General features: G+C 35.1%; 1 pseudogene; it reads right to left on the bottom strand.

Moving 5' to 3' along the window:
• Positions 1–6,382, bottom strand: LOC149077270 (NFX1-type zinc finger-containing protein 1-like; annotated as a pseudogene).
• Between the last annotated feature and the right edge of the window lie 3,154 nt (positions 6,383–9,536).

The raw sequence follows: 9,536 nt of genomic DNA, 5'->3' as shown, positions 1-9,536 counted from the left end.
CTATAATTTTGATACACATTCACATTCATTGCATACAAGTTTATCTTTCATTCCACCTATTTCCTTGCAAAAAACATGACCATTTGGGCAAGCATACCAGTATCCTTGAATCAAATCCATACATTTTAGAGTAAATGTGTTCTGTGTGCAATCAAAGTTTTGCTCTGTGCTTCCTATGGCTCTGTATGCAGAGCTTAATAGAGTGTTGACGACTTGCTCTTCATTGATGGTGAAGGCTCCTTGTTTGCACAACAACTCAGTAATTTCACCAATATCAGATGAAGCATGAGCAGATAAATAGTTCTTCAATTCGGGAGGTAGTTTTTGTTTAGAGATTCGATGCGAGGAATAATATTTATGAGATGAAATTCGCGGAGAATTAATTTTTTCTGGAGTAAACATTTTCAAGAAGTTAAAAAACTTGCACATCAATTTTAGCCTTTGCATTTCTTGAATGATATCACTAAGGCGTTGTTTTGATGCGTATGGAAGATCTTTTATGAACAATTCAATCATTTCACGTGTTTTTTTCACAAACAAGAAACTTTTCAATTCATATTGCTTTAGTCTTTCATTAAATGGGTTTATTGTTGCTTCACAGAGATCTTCCATGGTGTCAAATAACATTCTAAGAATACTTAATGCATTTTCAAATCTCACTATCTGTGATAGTTGAAGCATATTTCGCGGGTCTAAAGATTGGGACAGAAATCTCAAAACATTTACAAGAACTTTGTGAGAATTTTGCATCTTAGAATATTTCATTGATCCTGTGTTTCTGTTCTTTGTAGAATGAATAAGCTGAATGAATTTGTCCAGATCTTCTCGTAACGCCAATTGCCTTTCAAATGTTTTAGTTCCTCTATTTCTTGTTAAACATTGTACCTTCTCAAAATTTTCTGTACATTGTTTTATCACATTGCCAAAATAGAAATTCTTTCGTATCATACTTTTACACAATGGACAAGTCTTGAATTTTACTTCGTGAAAATCCTTTTCTAGGTCATCGTGAAGCCACTGCTTGAGATATTCCAATTCAAAAATATGACCACAATCTTCCAGTACAATGTACTTATTTTCTTTTACATCTGCATCCAGGAACATTTTGTTTTTTGAATTGCATTCAGAGCATAACTTTGGACAAGGTTCTCCACACAACCCCACACATCCGTGACCACACATTAACAGCTTGTTGCAGGGCGCATTACATGGGGGTCTGTTGCATAATTCCCCACAGCGATTTGTGCAGATGTAATGCTCACACTTCCAAGAACAATCTTCCATGCAGACTCCACAAGGAGAATCACATTTACTGTAGCATTTCCTATGTTCACACCAATTCGATAACTTCTTTCTGCAAGGAGGACATTCTCTGAAACATAATGATTGACATTTGTGACCACAAAGCAGCGTGCATTCACAGAACTTTCTGCAGTATACATGAATACGTCCTTGGAAACACTTCTGGCATGTTCCCGAGCATATATGGCCACACGATAAGTGAGCATTACATTGCTTCATACATTGGTTGGCCAGGTCTTCTTTATTATGTGACATCCAGCATTGAGCTGTAATTGTATGACCACAAGGAAGGTTTACATTTACCATTTCGGTACATCTTTTTCGACATAATATTCCACACTTATTTGGACATTTGTGACCACATGGCAAGATTTTTTTGCATGCTTGAGGACATTTGTAATGTCTCTCTGGTATGTAACATGGAATGAGAACCTTATGATTACAACTTTCTAATAAACTCTCAACTTTGACATCACATTTGCATTTTTGATGGCAAATTTGAGTACATTTATGACCACATATCATAATTCTATTGCAAGGTTGTTTACACTTAAAATGATTAACTGACATATTACAAGGGACATGGACTTTGTGCTCACAATTGGGTAATGATTTCTCCACTTCAATAACGCAGTTGGAAGCCAATGCTGCTGGGTCATCAGACAAAAAACATTCTACTTTCATTTCATGAGAACACGGAAGTATAACTTCAATAATTTTTTTGCATGGATACCAACATTTCTTTGAACATTTGTGACCATATCTCGAAACACTTAGACGGGCTTTGTTACATAGAAATTTATTCTCAGGCATATTGCATGGAAGAAAAGCCTTGTGTTTACAATTCGATAATTCTTTTTCAACTTCAACAACACATCTCTGAACTAACCTATCCTTTTCAGAGGACTCGTGACATTTTACATTCATTTTATGACCACAAGGAAGATCTATGGAAACTATCTTTACGCAGGGCTCACATGGAATTCCACATATTTTGGAACATTCGTGATTGCATCCAAGTATTTTTTCACATGGTATCGGACATACTTCATTCTGTTCATGACACAATATTTGAGCGTTATGTTTACACTGTGGAAATTGCTTTTCTATCATCACTTTACAAGGTTGGCATTTTTTGTAACATTTAAGAGGACATCTATGGCCACTTATACATAATTGTTCACAGTCTTCATTACATTCTATATGTTCATGATGAGGATCATATGGATGACACGCCAAGGCACAATGATGGCCACATTCTAATCCATATCCACATAGTTGTGTACAACCACCTTCAGGTACACGAGTGAAATCATTCTCTTCAGATACCTCTGTTGATACTTCTGGATGATTCTGACACTGCAACTTTAATGATGGCCCTATAGCATCCTGTTTTTTAAGCTGCTCAACAATGGTCTTCCACAGAGCACTTTTCTCAGCAAGTAAATCAAAATTGCCGATGCAAAAAAATCCTTTTTTCGCACGTGAAAGTGCAACACAAACTCTATTAGGAATTTTTAGAAATCCTATTTTACCTTCGCGATTACTTCTGACAAATGACATTAATATTATGTCATTCTCTTCACCTTGAAAATTGTCTACAACAGTAATTTGAACGCCACGGAAAAGATCTTCATCTCTGGTCATATTACGTATAGCAAACATTTGACCAGCATACATGGTCAAAATAGTTATTTCAGATATTGAATAACCTTGAAGCAAAAAATATCTGCACAGTTCCACTATGAATGAAGCTTCATGCAAATTAACTTTACTTGTAGAACCTGCGGTCTGTTTCTCAGGAGATGTGTGTTTAACAAAATACATATTCTTTGTTACGCCTAGAATATTTGAATAATTCGTAACAGAGACATGGTTTTCCAAAACAGGATATATGTGAGGAACAATCAGAGTGGAAATGCATGGTCGCATTCTATGCTGAATTTTCAGCTGGCAATATTCCAAGCCATTAATGACCATTCTTTCAAACAACGACAAATCTAAATTGTATCCAACAGCTAGCTCATAAACATTTGTACTCGGCCTTAACTGTTGATGGTCTCCAATCAGTATTAGGTGCTGGGTATCTTCTGCAAGTGCTGTAATGATGTGAGCTTCCAGAACTTCTGCAGCTTCTTCAACAATAATAATTCGTGGATTCAAGCCAACCACAAGATCTCTGTATTTTGCTGCACCTGTAGTGGTCATTCCTACTATTTCTGCACGTTTCAGAATGGTGAAGTCTTCAGCATTTTTTATTTCTTTCAATTCGTTTATATTCTGAGCAAGTTGGTATTCAATTCGTTGGTATTCGGCTCTGATGTGTCTCAAGTATTCTTCCTTCCAGAACTTATATAGTTTCCATCTCTCATTTAAACTAAGAGTTGATATGAACCGAATTTTTCGAGCTTTTGCATCAGACATTTCAGTAGTTCTCTGCAACGTCTCCAGAATTTGTTTGGTCATCACTTGCCATTCAGGAACATTTCTAGTAAGATGAGAATCAGCGTTATCCTGTAAGTCAGTCTGTTTCAAAAATTGGTATGAATCTTCATTTTTAACATTTCGCATACTTTCAGTATAGTCTATATCTTGATCACATTCTTCAATTGTATAAGCGAAAGTATTTGTACAAGCCTTGTTTTCTGTTTCAAGAGAAGGACCTGTTTCACTTGTGTTTATTTCTTTATTTTCAGGTGTATCACAAACCCCATTCATTATTGAAAACTGTTTTATATCATCATTGATACCAAGCCAATTGAGAATATAATTTATTATACATTCAGATATAGCCAATGATTCCAGTTCATTGTAATGGAAATTTAGAATGAATTTACACAAGTTTTCATCCATTACAAATTTATAACAGCTCTCAATATCCCTGTGAATCTTTGCCATTTCATTCTGAATTTCATTAATGGATTCGTTCAAAGGTTTTTTCATTCCATATATACAATAATCTTCATTCTCTTCTGTTTCTAATTTATATTAATATTTTAGGTTTCGAAGTTGGAACTTATAAAGGTTTTCATTGGAACAGCTGAACAATTTTTAGCCCTACATAAGTTTTGCCAGTTCCTGGTGGCCCCTGAATAATCGCAAACTCTTTTGTTATAGCAGATCTCAGGGCTTCATATTGAGACTCATCTAATCCAAGAGCTCTCATTGATGGCCATTTACTGTAATCTAGTACATTTATGCACTTTAAGCTGTTTTTATGTTTTATGCTAGATGAACGATCATCACGGGCTGATGATGGAGAATGCACTTGATAATCCTTCTCACTTTGAAAATCCAAGGAGAATCTTTCCCATTCACTGTCAACATATTCATCACGATCATCCTTTTCGTCAACATAATCATCTTCATCATAGTCATTTTTATCGTGGATAGAGTGATTTTCATCGTGGATAGAGTGATTTTCATCGTGGATAGAGTGATTTTCATCGTCAATATAAACATCATGAAAATAGTCATCTTCATCGTCAATATTGTCATCTTCGTCATCAACATTGTCATCTTCGTCATCAACATTGTCATCTTCGTCATCAACATTGTCATCTTCATCAAAATAATTATCTTCGTCATCAACATTGTCATCTTCATCAAAATAATTATCTTCGTCATCAGATGGTGCAAAGAAATCCTCTAGAAGTGGTCTATCTAAACAAAGGAAAGACGTCATGTCGTACTTCGATGACGGTTGTAAATAAGCAGGAGGTTTCACATGTTTTTCAAGTTTTAATATATACTCTTGAAAAGGAAAGTTTTCAGCATCTATTTGCTGCAAAGCATCAAGGTTATGGCGATATGCTTCAAAGAATGCATTTGTTTCGATCATTGTGAAACTAGTGGAAGGATCAAAAGTCACAATTCCATCAGATAACTCAAAACTCACAATTATTTCACCCTTTTTCAGTTTTTCTATGTCTCTGTTTAGAACCGCTGCAAAATGCATTGTTTGATAGTTATCTGAAGAAATGCAAACCAAAGACCCATGAAGCAAACGCTTGCAGGTATCCCATTGGATATTCGGCAGTGCTTTCAAATCCAGTTGTACTGTGTGCATCCAGATACCCTCAAATAATTTACATCCTGAAATTTGAACATTTTCCTAGACATATATGTTCGGTATCCTCTTTTCCTTGTTTTGATTTATATATTCATTTATTCCCTCTCTTAATGGACGGACAAAATCTTCACGTAGCAGACGAAACTGAACATCTAAGTAATGATTGGCATCAACATATTTACCATTTACAAGATTAGGACGAAGAAAAGGCTTATTACAATAAATGTCCTTAATTTCTGGAAGAATGGGTATGCATTTATAACTTTCTGGTGGTAACTTGTAGTGTAAATGTTCATATCTTGCTTCTGTCTTAACTTGTGCCAAAGTGTGATCTTCAAGAAAACTATTATTTTCTGTATAAATTATATTCAATGTCTCTTCCATTCTGCCATTTTTTCCGAATACACTTCTGCAAACATCTCTAAGAAGTGGGAATATGATAATAATGGTTTCTGAAGCTGATGCTGGAAAATATTTTTGGTAGCTAGAAAGAAATTTGATTGTCTCTAGCAGAGATTCTTTGTGGTGAGGCTTAACATCGGCACCCACTAAGCTAATCAAATATTGCTGCAGAGAGCATAATACAAAGTTTTTGTTACCAGCAACCATATTTATCAAGGCATACACATTATTTCTATAATGTGATTCACATGCCTTTCCTATTGCTATAAGAGCATATGCCATAACTTCTTTGCTGACTGTTCCAGCAAACAGAATTCTATCAAGACCTTCATACGGGTTGCAGAGAGTGAACAAAATCTCATTAGTACTTTTTTGCACCAATTCTTCAAGTCTTTTGTAATTCAGAGGAATCTTTTTGATTCTACCTCGTCTATGCTCAACTGTTCCGTTGTGAAATTTACCAATGCTTTCGGTTCTTGAAGTTTGCTGATTTTGATATGGATTTTTATTTTTTCTTGAATATCCAGAATTATGTTGTTTCGCATTGGTAGATGTGGAATGGTTTTCTGGAACTTCCTTAGTTTTAGGTCTGACGGATTTATCCATAGTTAAACTTTCTTTTCTCATCACTGCAAGATCTTTCTCATTCTTTACTTTGGATAACTGCCGTGTAGGTTTTATAGATGAATTTCTAGCAGCATCAACTGGGTAAATTTTAGTTCATTTTTCCATAATGAAGCTTCTCTCTATTCTTATCTGTGGAAACAAACTGTCTATTTGGTTGATTGTCCTGAAAATCCCTAAAGAAAAAAAGAACATACGTAGATTATGAGCAAGAAAACACTTATGCCATGTAGAATCATTAACCCTTTTACGTACAAACTTTTGGCAACAAATTTAGACAATGTGCAGTTGAACTAGCGGAGATATATCAAAAACTGGTATTATTGTTAACATATAGGAAATGAAAAGAACGAGTTTTTCATTCTTTCTCACTCTTTTTTAATCCTTTTCATATGTATACAATACTACTTTTTTACTCATCAAAACGTAGCAAGGGAGAAAGAAAAAAAGTCATTGCTAAGGTAAAGGAAACGAAAAAAAAAAAATCTTTTACAGGGTTACCGAAAATGAAAAGTCTCGAGAAAAGACAGAGAGAGCATGAAAATATTTCTTCTATATACACTTTGTTCCGGTATGTTGGGGGGGGGGGGTGTTAATCATTTATCAATATCATCCCCAGTAGCACAACGATATAGTACAATATCTGGACCATATTGTTATATATCGAAATGTCAGAGGAATATCAGATGTCATAACTATGATATAGAACGATCTCGTCTTATATGGTGCAAATTATTTATGATGTTAATTGATCAAGTCTTTAATTTTTCAGCCGAATATGTATTTGATTTCATGTGAATAATCTCTACTTTGAAGGACAGCAACTTGGGACAATAAATAATTTTAATATACTTTGAAAAACATAGATCTATATCGTGCACCTGACAAAGATCTATATCAGATTCTCGATATAGACCTGATATAGATCTATCAAAGAAGACGCAGCTCTATATCCTGAACATAACATACATCTATATCGTGAACCTGACAAAGATATATATCAGATACACAATATGCTGATATATCAATATATCGTGTGCATTTAAATAAAAATATTGCCTTCAAATAAAAATTTGGAGAAAATTTAAAGTCGGTACAATTTTTTGGTTGAATTGGAGTTAAAAACGCTTGAATGAATAATTTTTCATATGAAATTTTGATTTTAATAGAATTAATTATGTTGATATATCAAAATCATTTCATCAGTTATAATTGAATCCACAAGGGTGGGGCTGACCCAGGCCGGTCTTACACCAAGTGGCGCCCGGTGCAAAAACAGTAGTCAGCGCCCCCCATTCGCGAATTGTGTTGGAGGAGGGGAATTTTGCTAGTCATTACTGTCCCGTATTTTACGGGACAGCTACTATATTATCATACTCTTGGTGTGGTGATCGCCCCTATCACCCCTCACCTCCTGGTTGGATATTAAAGGACGAAGAAGTCGGAAAAGCTTTCTGCCTAGAATGGGATTACTGCTATTCAACTTGTAAACAAGAATAAAAACCCAACTTGCTTTATTTAATTAACAGATTTAAAAACATTAAAAAAACAAAACGTCACACATTTATGCAGGATACTCATCAGAAAGGATCTATCTTCTTCATACATATTTTAATTGAATTTTATGGTAAAATTCGTGTTATGTATAATCGCCGGTAAAAGTGATAAATGTTGCGAAATTTATCGAACTTACCGATATGTTTTACCGATTCAACGCTTTTACCGTAACATACATTTAATGCTATATTTCATCAGCTTCAAAAACCTCATTTCGAATATACGAAGACACATATCCGAAATTTCTCTTATTCGAAATGGATTTGTCGCTGTTTGTTTTGGATATGTACGGTACACTACCTTATTTTCATATTTCTATGCAAGTCCCAATTATCCTACCCTATCCTGCTGCGTATAGTCCGTGGATTATACATTTAGAAAAAATTACGTTGAAACAAAAAGCAAAACTTCGGATCGATTGGTAAGAGACAATTCTAGGTTATGGTGTCGCAGGGAATTTTTCCATAATTGGGTTGTCAATAAACGGAATAGCTTACCCCCGGAGGTAGAAATTCTAACACAATTGACACGTTTAAAAAAAAAATACGATAAATATGTTGGGCTAAATCGAGAAGCTATCCATAGTTAGAATAAGACAACCACAAATATTTTTTATGGGCATTGTATAATATTTTATCATCTATATATATTGTTTATAGTTTTAGTGATTTCATTTTTAATGAGGTTGCTGTATTTTAGTAATATATGACATCCATACTTGTTATGACCATCTTTTTCTCAGCCACCTCGTTGGGCATTTTGCCTGTTGTGGCCCTGTATTTGTATATGAATTTCTTAGTGGATCAAAGCTGCATGGCGAGTTATAACTTCGAAACGGCTTCAGTGTGGATAAACCACTGCATGTTATCTACAACTTTTTTTTTCTGAGAGGTTGCATTAGTCATAATTACGTTAAAAATTACATTACAAAAACATATACAATGGAACTTCGGTTAACGAGTGGTTCGGTTAGCGAGAAATTCGCCTAACGAGCAAAAATTTTGAAAACAAAATTGATTTGATTACCGAGCGATGACTCGCATTACGAGCAAAAATTTTGCGCTTTGTTTATTTATTGTCACTTTTTCACAACTAAGCTGATGATTTTTCGTTTCCATGCACACACGTACTGTGGAATTGTAGGTAATTTCCTCCTCTACAGTGTCCGGTCAGCGTGCCTCATTGGAAAAATTGCCTCACTGTGACTATTGTTCGAAACTAGACGTTGCATTGTAATCACGCGTATGTGCTCTTGTTTTTTATATAAATTCTGCTTGGCCAGGAGTTGACCATAGACGAACTGATGGACCTCTATTGCATGCGACAGCAAGAGCTTATATTGAGGGTATCTTTTTCTGAGGGAGAGAAAAGTGGGAAGTCCCACACTTTTGAAATGTGATTAGAGAGATGTGTAAAATGTGGGAATCTGTGCAAAATTCTGTAGAAAAGTACCAATGAAATGGGCGGGGTGCATGTGTGGTGTAGCAGTAGTAGGTAGGGCCTCCAAAAAATGGCTCGGGGATCCATGATGTTCTTAAGTCAGCCACCTCGTTGGGCAATTTGCCTGTTATGGTGTTGT

The sequence above is a fragment of the Pholcus phalangioides genome, unplaced genomic scaffold, assembly GCF_987345545.1.
Source record: "Pholcus phalangioides strain wild (caught in Gottingen) unplaced genomic scaffold, Ppha-v1.0 ptg000015l_1, whole genome shotgun sequence".
NCBI classification, from domain to species: Eukaryota; Metazoa; Arthropoda; class Arachnida; order Araneae; family Pholcidae; genus Pholcus; species Pholcus phalangioides.
This window is presented reverse-complemented; position numbering and strand designations above follow the sequence as displayed.